The sequence below is a fragment of the Xenopus laevis genome, chromosome 1L (genome assembly GCF_017654675.1).
Source record: "Xenopus laevis strain J_2021 chromosome 1L, Xenopus_laevis_v10.1, whole genome shotgun sequence".
NCBI lineage: Eukaryota > Metazoa > Chordata > Amphibia > Anura > Pipidae > Xenopus > Xenopus laevis.
Window position 1 is genome coordinate 156,703,854 of NC_054371.1, and position 12,442 is coordinate 156,716,295.

A 12,442-nucleotide genomic window follows, 5' to 3' on the forward strand; every position below is an offset into this window, starting at 1 on the left:
TAACAGAAAAACTGGAATATTATGAAGCTAGAAATAAAACTCATTACATAAACATATTAAAAAATGGGCAGCGTGGAATGTTCTTACCTTAAAATAATCAATTAACTTTTAGTATGATGTAGAAAGTAATATACTGAGCCTATTTGCAATTGTTTTTCATTTTTCTAATATTTGTGATTTTAAGGTATTTAGCTTTCTATTTAGCTGCTCTCCAGTTTGCAATTTAAGCAATCTGGTGGCTAGGGTTTAAATTACAATAGCAACCATGCATTGATTGGATCAAGAGACTGGAATATGAATAGGAGAGGGTCTAAATAGAACGATAAGTAATAAAAATTAGCAATCAATGTGTAGCCTTACAGAGCAGTTGTTGTCTGGATGGGGTCAGTGACCTGCATTTGAAAGCTAAAAACAGTCAGAAGAAGAAGGCAAATAATTTAAAAACTATTCAAAAAAATGAAGACCAATTAAAAAGTTGCTTTGAATGAGCTGTTCCATAACATACTCAAAGTTAATTTAAAGGTGAACCACCTCTTTGAGATTCTATTTCATAACCTTTATATATAAACCTACTAGTTATTTTATAATTTTTTTTATATAATATCTGTTCCTGGGAAACTGTTTTGTTTATTTTTAGGTACTGGTATTTTGGCAGCCCATAAATTCACACCTTGGGCGAATGCTACTATACAATATAATGAAATATTATTTATATCAATATATGACATACAAAGGAACAAATCCCTTTCATAAATCTCACATCTATGTATTTGGACCCATTCCTTATACAGAGTGAATTTTATAGTTGCATCAGATTCATTTGCCAATTCCATCATTCTCAGCAAATCATTTTCAATGTCATGCCAAGCACATATGTAGTCATAGCTCTATGTCTTTGAGACAATAAATCACATTTTGGCACCTCAACACTTGTTCAGATTGATGCAGTAATGTGCTTCTCTCTAAGCATATATACAGTATTCTTAACTATTGGTACTAGAGTGAAGGGAAATGCTCCCCAAAATTGTTATAAATCATAAGCCACAATAAAGTATCAAATTTAGAATTCTTCATTATCTTGAACTCTTTAATATTGTGAATTGGGAAATTTAAAAATGTATGAACTTTTATAGCAGATACATTCCGAGAGAGGTAAAACAAGACAATCATTTATTAAAACACGGTATTCTTTAAGGTCATTAAAATATGTCCAATTATTAGTTAAGAAACCCTACAAAAAGTACTGGTATAAAAACATCTTTCCAGAGATAATGTAGATGCAGCGTAAACTTATACATCTAGGGGCAGATTTATTAAGGTTCTAGTTGTTTTTTCAGGAAAATTTAGTATTCAAGTTGTAATTTTTGATCAAAACTGACATTTCCGGGTTAAAAAAAACTTGAATAGGCTAAAACCTGTCAAGGTCCTGTAGAAGTCAATAGCAGATGTCCCTGAAACCATTTGAAGAGGATAACAGCCAGCTTGATGCTTGAGTTTTGTTTTGCTTAAAACTCGAATTGAGAACTCGATTAGATTGATTCAAGTTTTTTTCCGCCGACAACTCAATCAATTCGAGTTTTTGGGTTGTGGGACTCGAACTCACAGAATCGGGTTTTTGCCATTCAAGTTTTTTCTTAAGTAAGATACCATTCGAGGGTCATTCGATTTCATGTGAGGTAAAAAACTTTTGAACATTTGGCCTTTGATAAATCAACCCCCTGGTGTTTTTGCCAGTGTTATTATTCTAATTACAGTATATTTCAGCTCGTTATCATAGAACTTCTCAGTCTGTAACCCTGTGTTTAAAGCTGATTCCCTATGAAAATACCATGTTCCTTGGATTATTGTGTTGCAGCAACCTAGAATGAGCTTCCAGTTGTATTCTCTTGTTATGTTTCTCTTGTATCCACTTCTGTTTCATCACTTCCCATCTCTTTGGTTCAGTCTCATCGTCAGTTTCCCAAGACTTGCAAGTTCCACTTCACCATCCATCCTGCCATGCTATCCCCACATTGCTCATTGACCCATCAAAATGCATCGCAGACAGCTAAGATCAGTATTTTATGTCCCGTGCTTTCATATTCTTAAGTTGGCCAAATACTCTATGCTTCCTGACTCTAGTCCAGGCTGCCTTTCTCTGTTACTTCTCAGCTAATTCTGCAAAGACCAATTAGCTGCTTCTGACACCAGCACATGTTCTTACCCAGCTTGTGTACTGTGCTGATGGACTGATTATTTTATTTTAACCTGGATTGTTCTGATTTCCACTCCAGTTTGCTGTAGTTGAACTATAACTATTTATGTACTATAGTACTAAGGATAAACATAGACTCAGGGATTGGGCCTGTTGGAGAATTTTATCAGGTAATGCATCATCTGCTAGTCAATGCCACTTCAACAGATGAGGACCTGTTCCTGCTGTTTTGTTCATTCTAGTTGTCTGCTAACATGATTGGAAAAATAAAAAGCAGGGCTGGAACTAGGAGTAGGCAAAAGAGACATGTGCCTAGGATGCAAGGTTGTGAGAGGGTGTTCGGACTTTAGGCATGTACCTCTACTTGCGACCTAGTGAGTAGTGAGCATGATGGTGGTTGGTGCAAGGTGGCAAGTGCCTAGGGCGCCTTGAAGTTTTGGCCCGGTACTGATATAATGGTGGTCCTAACATGTTTTGTCATGGCTTGTGTATAGCCACCAATGCTCCCTCTAATTCCTTCTCTGCTATGTGCGCAAAAAAATTATTTTGTGCGCACATTTTAAACGTGAGTGCATTTTTAAAAACTGTTTGCGCAGGTCAGAATAAATGCAATTTTTTTGTCGTACTAAAATTTGTTTTGTGCATTGGCCTCACAAATTTGTGTGCATGTGCACACAGCTTAGAGGGAGCATTGGTAACCACCTTAACTCAGTATATTAGAACTCACCTGTTGCCCAGCCACTGTTCTCCTTAAAGGGATACTGTCATGGGAAAACATGTTTTTTTCAGTTAATAGAGTTGCTCCAGCAGAATTATGCACTGAAATCCATTTTTCAAAAGAGCAAACAGATTTTGTTATATTTAATTTTGAAATCTGACATGGCTCTAGACATATTGTCAGTTTCCCAGCTGCCCCCAGTCATGTGACTTGTGCTCTGATAAACGTCAGTCACTCTTTACTGCTGTACTGCAAGTTGGAGTGATATTACCCCTCCCTTTCCACCCCCAGCAGCCTAACAAAAGAACAATGGGAAGGTAACCAGATAGCAGCTCCCTAACACAAGATAACAGCTGCCTGGTAGATCTAAGAACAACACTCAATAGTAAAAGCCAAGTCCTATTCAGACTGATTTAGTTACATTAAGTAGGAGAAATAACAGCCTGCCAGAAAGTAGTTCCATCCTAAAGTGCTGGCACAAGTCACATGACTTGGGCAGATGGGAAACTGACAATATGTCTAGCTCCATGTCAGATTTCAAAATTGAATATAAAAAAAACTGTTTGCTCTTTTGAGAAATGGATTTCAGTGCAGATTTCTGCTGGAGCAGCACTATTAACTGATGTGCTTTAAAAAAAAAACATGTTTTCCCATGACAGTTTCCCTTTAATCACTTTTAGGAAACCTGATAAAAAATAACTGATTTAGCCTTTTGGGTGATCAGCATTTAATCATATTAGAGCTTACCTACTATAAAGCTTCTGTTCTCTTTAACCAACACTGGGTGGAACCTGCAACATAAAGCGAGCTATTTAAACTGCATGACTAACAACTTAGCAAGCCAGCATTTGTCAGTCATTCATGCCTGTTCTCCTTAATATTCCTTCAGGGAACTTAGAGAAATAAAAGACAGTGACTAATTCTCTGACATCAGTTCCTCTCTCTGCTCTTGTCAGCTTCTAGTCATCACAGACTGCTGGAATCCAGGTCAGGTCAGAGTATATTAAGAGTACATTTATTCTGATGATATTCTACCAATTTGGGCAACTAGTAAACAAGTCCTTAGTACACTCTTTCATATTTTATTATTTATGTACCTCCAGGACTTATATGCTACACTTGGATTGGGATATTTCTCTTTCATCTAAGCACTAGTTCTTTATATTAATGCAAAATTTGGGATTTTTGACAATCCAAATGTATATTAATAATGCTGGATGCTTGTACTTGCTGGTTTCCTAAGCCAATGGCACACCAGGAGATTAGTCATCAGGGATATATCTTCCCTATGCCTCACGACAACTTTGTTAAAACAAAGATCTGCATAGGTTTCCCACCAGCGATTTAGTAGGCTTAGTTTTTAGTCATGCAGTTGAAATAGCTCCCTTTCTATTGCAGGACCCCCCCCCCATGGCATTATAATAGGTAAGTTCTAATAAGCTTTAATCCTGACCAGTCAAAAGGTTACATCAGTTCTTTTCACTTTAGAGCTTCCCTAGAAGTTATTTAAGTGAACAGTGGCTGGGTAAGTCCTAACATGCTGAGTTAAGGTGGCTAACCACAAGCCATGACAACACATGTTATGGCCACCTTTATATCAGTGCCAGGCCAAAACCTCAAGGTGCCCTAGGCTGTCATCCTCTTGCCACCTTGCATCAACCACCATCCACCCCTCATGCTCACTGCTGGCCGCTTCTCTACTTTAGTTAGTGTGGCAACAGAGGTATGTGCCTTGAATTCTAGCACCCCCGAACAACCTTGCGCCCTAGGAACATGTCTCTTCTGAGGTTTAACTTCCTGACTAGTGTGCTCTGTTTAGGCTAGTGACAACACCCCGAAATTTTCTCACTAGAAAAGTATTAAGCCTTGACTACAACAAAATGAACTGTGCTAGGTTGCCCTAAACCACAACTTTTGATAGCAAACCTACAACTAGAGTCAGGATTAATGGAGCACTGTCACTCTTCTGTCATCATCCTATAGATCCATTTAATAGCAGCAATTAGGCAAAACACTGACATAAAAGACTTGATGGACGAGAGCATTGAACATAAAACTACAATTTGCAGTGCATATTTGTTTATGTCAAATCCTCTCATACCTCACTGCTTTTCCTCATCAAGCATTTCTAACTTATAGATATAGTATATATATAGTAGATATAGTCGTTTTTAAAATTAACTACGGTAAATCTGAGACACAATGTAATTACAGAAGCAGTTTGTCTATCAAATTAAACTGACCTTTCCTTTCCAATGGCATGAATAAATGCACAGGCACATGAAATGGGCATTAATATGTTTATATGTTTGCGATCATTTGTTTGCAGTTCGTGTATGTTCGGTATACACATGAAGAGTGTGGTTGGGTATAAATAAGGCATGACCAGAGAGTAAATGTCTCTGCATTTAAAATGTGAGAAGGGAGGTTGCAGCATAGTGATATACTAGGGGTTAAAATGCCTGCCTTTTTGCCTACACCTTACACATAGTACAGTATTATACAGATCATGGAGCCAAGTGACCCTTGCTAACTGCCACCAGCTCCAGCACTTTACAGGAAATTTACTTAATTGTGTCTGCTCATGGACTATAGTAATTCACTAACACCAAGGGATAGGGGAGCAGACACTTTGCATGATGCTGCCCTTTCATAGCAATTAGCTTCCGATAAAATCTTTACTGTTTGCCACTATAAAATAATTTATCCCTTGTTAAACAAGGCCCAGATAAGCCACTCTTTCTTATAATTTATTTAAATGTCTTAAAAGTTAGATCACTTTGAATTCTTTATAATGTTAACCTTTGCATTGCCAAAGATATCTGGTACAGATATCTCTGTCTAAATACAGAGATAAAGCTTACAGCTTACTTCAACTACAGTTAAGGAAAAACACAAGCTTGCAACAGTAAAAAAGGTTTTAAGTTTTACAGTATCACAACGAATTCCCATCACAGCTGTCAAAATGTCAGATTCAGCTGAGAGGTTTGGCTGTTTTCACCTTATGGAATCCCTGTGTAGAAAGGGGTGGACATAGCCTGCCTGAAACACTCCATCACTGCGCTCGCATCTCAGTTAATAAGATTGGGGACGTCTGAAGAATTCCCCTGCTATTCCAAAATACCATTATTTGTGGATCTGAGCTTCAATGTGACATTGCCCTGTCCAGGCAAACATACTGTATGTTTTTTCATGAAAATGATGTTCATATTTTAATATCAATTGTTATATTAGGTGTATGCACAAATCTATGGTTGGGTAATATGTCGGCCTCATTATAATTTCCTTTCCACAGAGGCATATTTTGTCCTCCTTCTTTCGAGCAGTGCACAGTGACTGACATTTCATTAACTTTTCCCATAAATTACAATTTATCTGGTGTATATTCTTTATAAACTGCAAAACTGTGATTCATTGATCTTTTGCAAATCTGATCATTTAAAAAAAAATTAGCTGGATCAAGTAAGTCAGACTGGCATGGGTGAAACATTTCTTTTTTGATAAACTGACCTGGACCGACCATGCATTCTAGAACAGTCCCTCTAGCAAAAAAACATTTACAGGGCTATAAACATGAAATGAAAAGGCACTGTGTGCATTATACACAGAGAAAATAGTCAGCATTAAAACAAAAGAAAATTCCATTAGTCCTAGGAAAGTCAGCAGAGCTCATTTATAAAGGGAAAGCGGTTTCTTTTGAGCATTGATCTGACACAGGGCAAGTGGAATACAGGGTAAGCTTTGGTATTACAGCTAACCCTAGGGGGTGTACCAACCCCTAGGCCTTTCTCTTTATGCTTAGGGTACAAGAACACAGTTCTGGAAGTGTTACCTTTAGACGTTCAGCAGGTATGGATATATGTGGTTCTCTAGGAGCATGTTACCAGATATATAGTACAATACAGTATAGTCAGGTATTTAATAGTAAGAACTAACACCACTAAGCAAAGAAGAACTCTTAGATTAGTAACAAACAAGAAACTGGAAAAGTAAACAATACAACACCATACAATAAATTCGAACTTTAATACATTTACATTTACAAGAACAGCAAGGAACAGGTTAGTAATAAATTGGCCAATTTTCAAAATAACTTACAGAAAGGGTGCAATAAGTTAATAGAACAGAAGTTATACAGAGCTAGATGTGAAACACAATGAATTACATACAGTATAGTAGCAGTTAAACCTTTGGAAAACACAGACAAGTCTTTATATACAGCTTTGGAAGGTTGGCCCACTAAATGGGTATGGGGAGTCAGTGGAGCAGAAGGTAATACAGTCTATGTTACCTTTGAAGATCAAGGTTGTTTAGTTTTGTTTTAACTTGTCATGGTGTACTCACATTATAAATAAGCCCTATCATTTTGTGATTCACAAGTACAAAATCAAAGAACTGGAACATGACCCTTTGTCATTGCTGTTATTTCTTTATACTATTTTGGGTTAACTCTCTTCATTTAAAATGAACCCCTAGAGATCAGCTAGTGTGAGATCTGTGAAAAGGCTTATTATTATCTAAAATTCACTGGAAAACCCAGCTTTTACCGAGCTTATGTAAGATTTGGTGTGGCCAAGTGTTCACTTGAAAAAGAGTCACTTCGTTCAAAACATGTTGTGTTAAATAAATCTTGCAGCACGGCATCTGCGATTGTTGAGCCTGTTTGCCCACAATTTTAGACTTTGCATTGGTACTTGCTTCTAGTTGGGACAGAAGCTGTGGCACAGGTGAGTTATCATGTAATTGGTACAAACTACTTCTTTATACTACCAGAACTCTGAGCTCTTTGAGAGTTATTCTATATACTTATCGATGTGTTACCAGCACTCTATGGTCTGCCACAGTTACATGCCCACAGTTAGACTACATCTCTGTATACTCTGCCACCAAGATTCATGCTTCTTTCCCAGGAGAAGCAAGAAGCTCCAGTTTGTCTGTGAAACAAAAAGCATGCTAAATATCAACGTCCAACTCCAGCAAGGGAAAGATTTAAGAAGTGGCCGTCGCTAGCAAAAATTTGCCAAAACAGCAATTCGCAGGGACATCGCCAATTTACTAAAAGGCATAGAAGTTCTGCGCCCTTTCGCTAGGTGAATTTTCGCTCAGACGAACGATCGTTATTCTGCAAATTCATCAAAGTACAGTTTCCACCTTGTTACCCTTTTCGCCAGAGTCTGCTTCACCAGGGCATGTCTGCCGAGAAGCAAATTAACGTCTGACAAAGTTGCTTGAAATGTGGTGGAGCCTTCTGAAGCAAAGATTCGCCCTGTAGTAAATTTGTCTCTAGAAAACAAGATAATCTGTTTTCTCTTCAACTGTGAACAGATCTTTTAAATGCAATGAACAAAAATGGTTACCTTGTGTAAACAACAAGTAACACCACTTAAAACGTAGGCGCATGCCTGTACCCAATCTCTAAAGATGGGGTTGCTGTCTATCATGTTTGGCTGCATCACTGGTTCCTGACTGTCTACCAGAACTTACTGACTAGGAGCATGAGTTGTGGAAACCAGGATAATATTGTGTCCTGCTCCAACACAAAAATGTTTTTTTTTTCTAATAACTTATATGGAATTGGATTTGACGGGTGTTTCAGCTTCAGTTGTCAGATCAAAGAATCAGGTGTCAAATGATATTGTCTTCTATGCAGATTTTGTTTCAGTAGTTACAACTATATAAGAAATGGATCAAAACTGCATAAGTGCTGAAGAAGAACCTATAGATATAAAACCAGTCTCACAGACTGAAACCAATATAGTTAGATCAGACTACCATCACAATAAATTCAATCATTCTCCCAGCATAACTTACTTAAAGGGTCTAATTTCCTCTTCTGTTAGGTTTACTACACATTCCAGTCAATTATAGAGAGTCTTCATTTTATCAAACCTATGTAATTTAACCATAAACCATAAACTTGGGAGATGGGAAAGTCCAATCGTACATTGATTCGTACAATCGGATCTTTGCGTCTGTTGCCAGCTTAAAAGACTAATTGGATTGGACCATTTTTGTTTCTGTCAAAAAGCCACAGCCTAGTTATGCACTCTTTCTTTCCATGGTAATTTGCACTTTTGGGAAGAAAGAGATAAAATACAAAAGCCTTGCGGGAAAATATATCATATCATATACTTGAACCATAAACCAAGAGAAAAGAAAAAAATTGCAGTATTGTAGGTGCATCATGAAGACTGATAAAAACAAGTTCAGCTTCAGCGAAATGTTTCATCCATACTGGTGGCCATTACTAATTTGAATATATATGCAGCTTGTTCATTTGTTTTGTTACCAGCTTTTAACTATGCTGATGCCTAATTAGCGTGCCCCAATTTCCCATTTTTAGTTACAGCACATAATCAGCAGAATCCTGCATTCTCGCCTTGTAATATCAGCGTTGCTTTACTTCTTAATTCCTCAGAGTTGGCAGCTGACACATTAAGGACTGTGGCACAGAGGACTATTTTGTACTCAAAATACATTTTGTAAAAGTATGTTTTAGATTCTGAAGCATGATTGTAACTATGATAAAGACACAAAATCATTACACTGCTACTGATACAATCTAAACTACTGATTATACATTATAAGTGAGTACCATTTGAAGTAAATCTTTTGCAGCATTTTGTAGAGGGTCTATAAAACAATTATCTTTAGAATCTTTAGTTTTTATTATTATTATTGTGGATCACTTAGAGGCTTAACCCTTATTGGTTGTGCTGTATTATCCAATTTCTTCTTCTGTTAATTTAAAACAGTACACTACTAGTATGCATCTCAGTTTTCAATCACTTGAATTACAGCATTCATTTCTTCCTCATATGTGTGCACACAGATTTTAAAAGTGTGTGCATCATTTCAAGAAGTGTGAACTGTCAAAAAAAGGAACAATGAAGGAACATTGCCAACTTGCAGGGGTTGCCTCCCTTATTGTAGGTACAGGCTACCACTGCGGTATTGTCAGACTGTACATGTACCAGAGTAGCTTGTACTGTAATGGTGACCATCTTGCCAGATATTTAAATATCTCTGATTCAAATAATCTCTGACTAGTGACTGAAAATGGCTCCTCTACCGTTCCTGGTTTGTTAAAGGGGTTGTTCACCTTTGAGTTAACTCTTAGTTTGATATAGAGAGTGACAGTCTGAGACAATTTGCAATTTGTTTTCATATTTGTGTTTTTTTTTTTTAGATATTTAGCTTTCTATTCAGCAGCTCTTTAGTTTGCAATTGCAGCAATCTGGTTGCTAGGGTCCAAATTTCCCAAGCAACCATGCATTGGTTTGAATAAGCAATAAGTAATGAAGACCAATTGGAAAGTTGCTTAGAATTAGCCATTCTGTAACATACTAAAAGTTAATTTAAAGGTGACCCACCCTTTTAAAGAGAGTAGGGCTGCACACATCCATGGTGTCTGTGGAAACTACTTTCTTTGGCAGAAGTGCACGCAGCTTTCCATTTGTTAATTTGTAGTTGGATAATCAACCATGACAGACCTGGTCTGAGGAGAGCTTGGAATTACCTATGTGAGGTTTAGGTGGTCGTTGGACTGACATCCTAGGCAGGACAGAAAAGGGTAGTGCAAAAGGAGGAGAAAGGGATACAAACCCCCAACATCTACACAGGTTGTAAGGCCATTGTATTTATTGTTAGCAGAGAGCTGATCTGAACTGCATGTGCAGCTTCTCTGTAAGTGAGGACACACCACAACAACTTCTGTGTGAACAGTAACTTGGTTGCTTTATAGAACTCAGCATAAACACTTCAGCATAACATGTCTGTAACAGGAACTTTTCACAGAGACGAGCATACACAGGAAAATCACACATGGTTACAGGTCAAAAATGACATCACATTGCTAAGCAACAATAGACCCTCCCTGCATTAAGTAACAATCATTGGAACAATCTCTGTCTGTTGTTTTCCAACACCCCTTCTCAATAGTATGGAGATTATTCCACAAGATTCATTCTTTCAATCAGTTTCTCAAAATGATCCTTCATTTCAAAGTATGCCTTTAGTCTTGGAACAATATCATCACTGTCCCCTTCTTGCTCATAACAGACTAACACATCATCCACATAGATCAATACATATATCCATCTGTTGGTTTCTCTCTTACTGTAAAGACATGGATCTGCCTTGCTTCTGGAAAATCCTCCATGCAAAAGGACTTGATTTATCTTCTCATTCCAGACTCTAGCAGCTTGTTTAAGTCCATATAGGCCCTTCTGAAGCTTGCATACCAAATCTATGGTTTCTGGATTCACAAAACCAGGTGTTTGTTCCATGTATAGGTCTTCATCAATTTCACCATAAAGAAATGCAATTTTCACATCTAGGTGTCTTACTTGCTTACCTTTGCTGGCTGCCATACATAAGAGTGTTCTCACTGTTGTATGTTTCACTACTCGAGCAAAAGTTTCATCACAGTCCTGACCAAATTTTACCCTTTGCATTTTTTTTTGCTGTCTTTGCCACTGCAGGTTTTTGTTAAATTTTCCATATAAAGCAGTCTTTCTTTAAGTGGCCTGGCTTTTTACAGTGAAAACACTCTGTGCATCACCTTTTGCATTTTTTCCATCTTTAAGAGCTGTTTCTGGTGCTACAGTTTTTTCACAGCTCTGTGTTTTCCTTTCTGCGATTCTATTTATCAATTAACTTGCCTTTGACATATTCTAGAATTATTTCTGACTCTGGTCTGACTTCAATGGCATTTATCAGAGGGCTATATGATTCAGGAAGGCTGCATAGAAGGAGAGCTGCTAAATGTTATTAATTTCCTCTCCAATTCCATTGAGCTGTTTAAAGTTGTATTTAAATGTTCCTGCATTTCCTGATTTTTCTGCAGTCTCATGCTGTATAGCTTATGCAGCAGGTACAGTTTACTGTTTAAGTTCGATCTCTCATGGAGTGCCTGCAGTGCATTCCTTTTGCTGTAGATTCCTTCCTGATGTGAACCAGTTGATCATCTTCCATCAGTAGGCTAATAATTGCTTTAGCCTGTCTATTTCTTCTATCCCAATCCTCAGGATTGTTTTCTGGTCTCTCTTTGCTGAGTACCTCCAACAGGTCATCCTTACATAAAAGTATTTCCACCTTAAATTTCCATAGCTGATAGTTGCTGTTATTCAAATTTGTTATGCCTGACCTGAACTCCAGACTAGCTGCCATTTTATCATGTGCTCAGCTTCTGTCTGTCTCTCCAGAGACTCTCAGGATCAGATTACCAGTGGAACTGTGATCTTGACCATAACCTATTAGCAGAGAGCTGATCTGAACTGCATGTCTGAGGACAGACACACCAACTTCTGTGTGAACATGCTTTATAGAACTTAGCATAAAGACTTCAGCATAACATGTCTGCAACAGGAACTTTTCATAAAGAGCATACACAGGAAGAGGAAGAAGAAAATCACACAGGGTTACAGGTCAAACATGACATCACATTGCTAAGCAACAATAGACCCTCCCTGCATTAAGTAACATGCACTGGAACAATCTCTGTCTGTTGTTTTCCAGGCAGGGCAAGT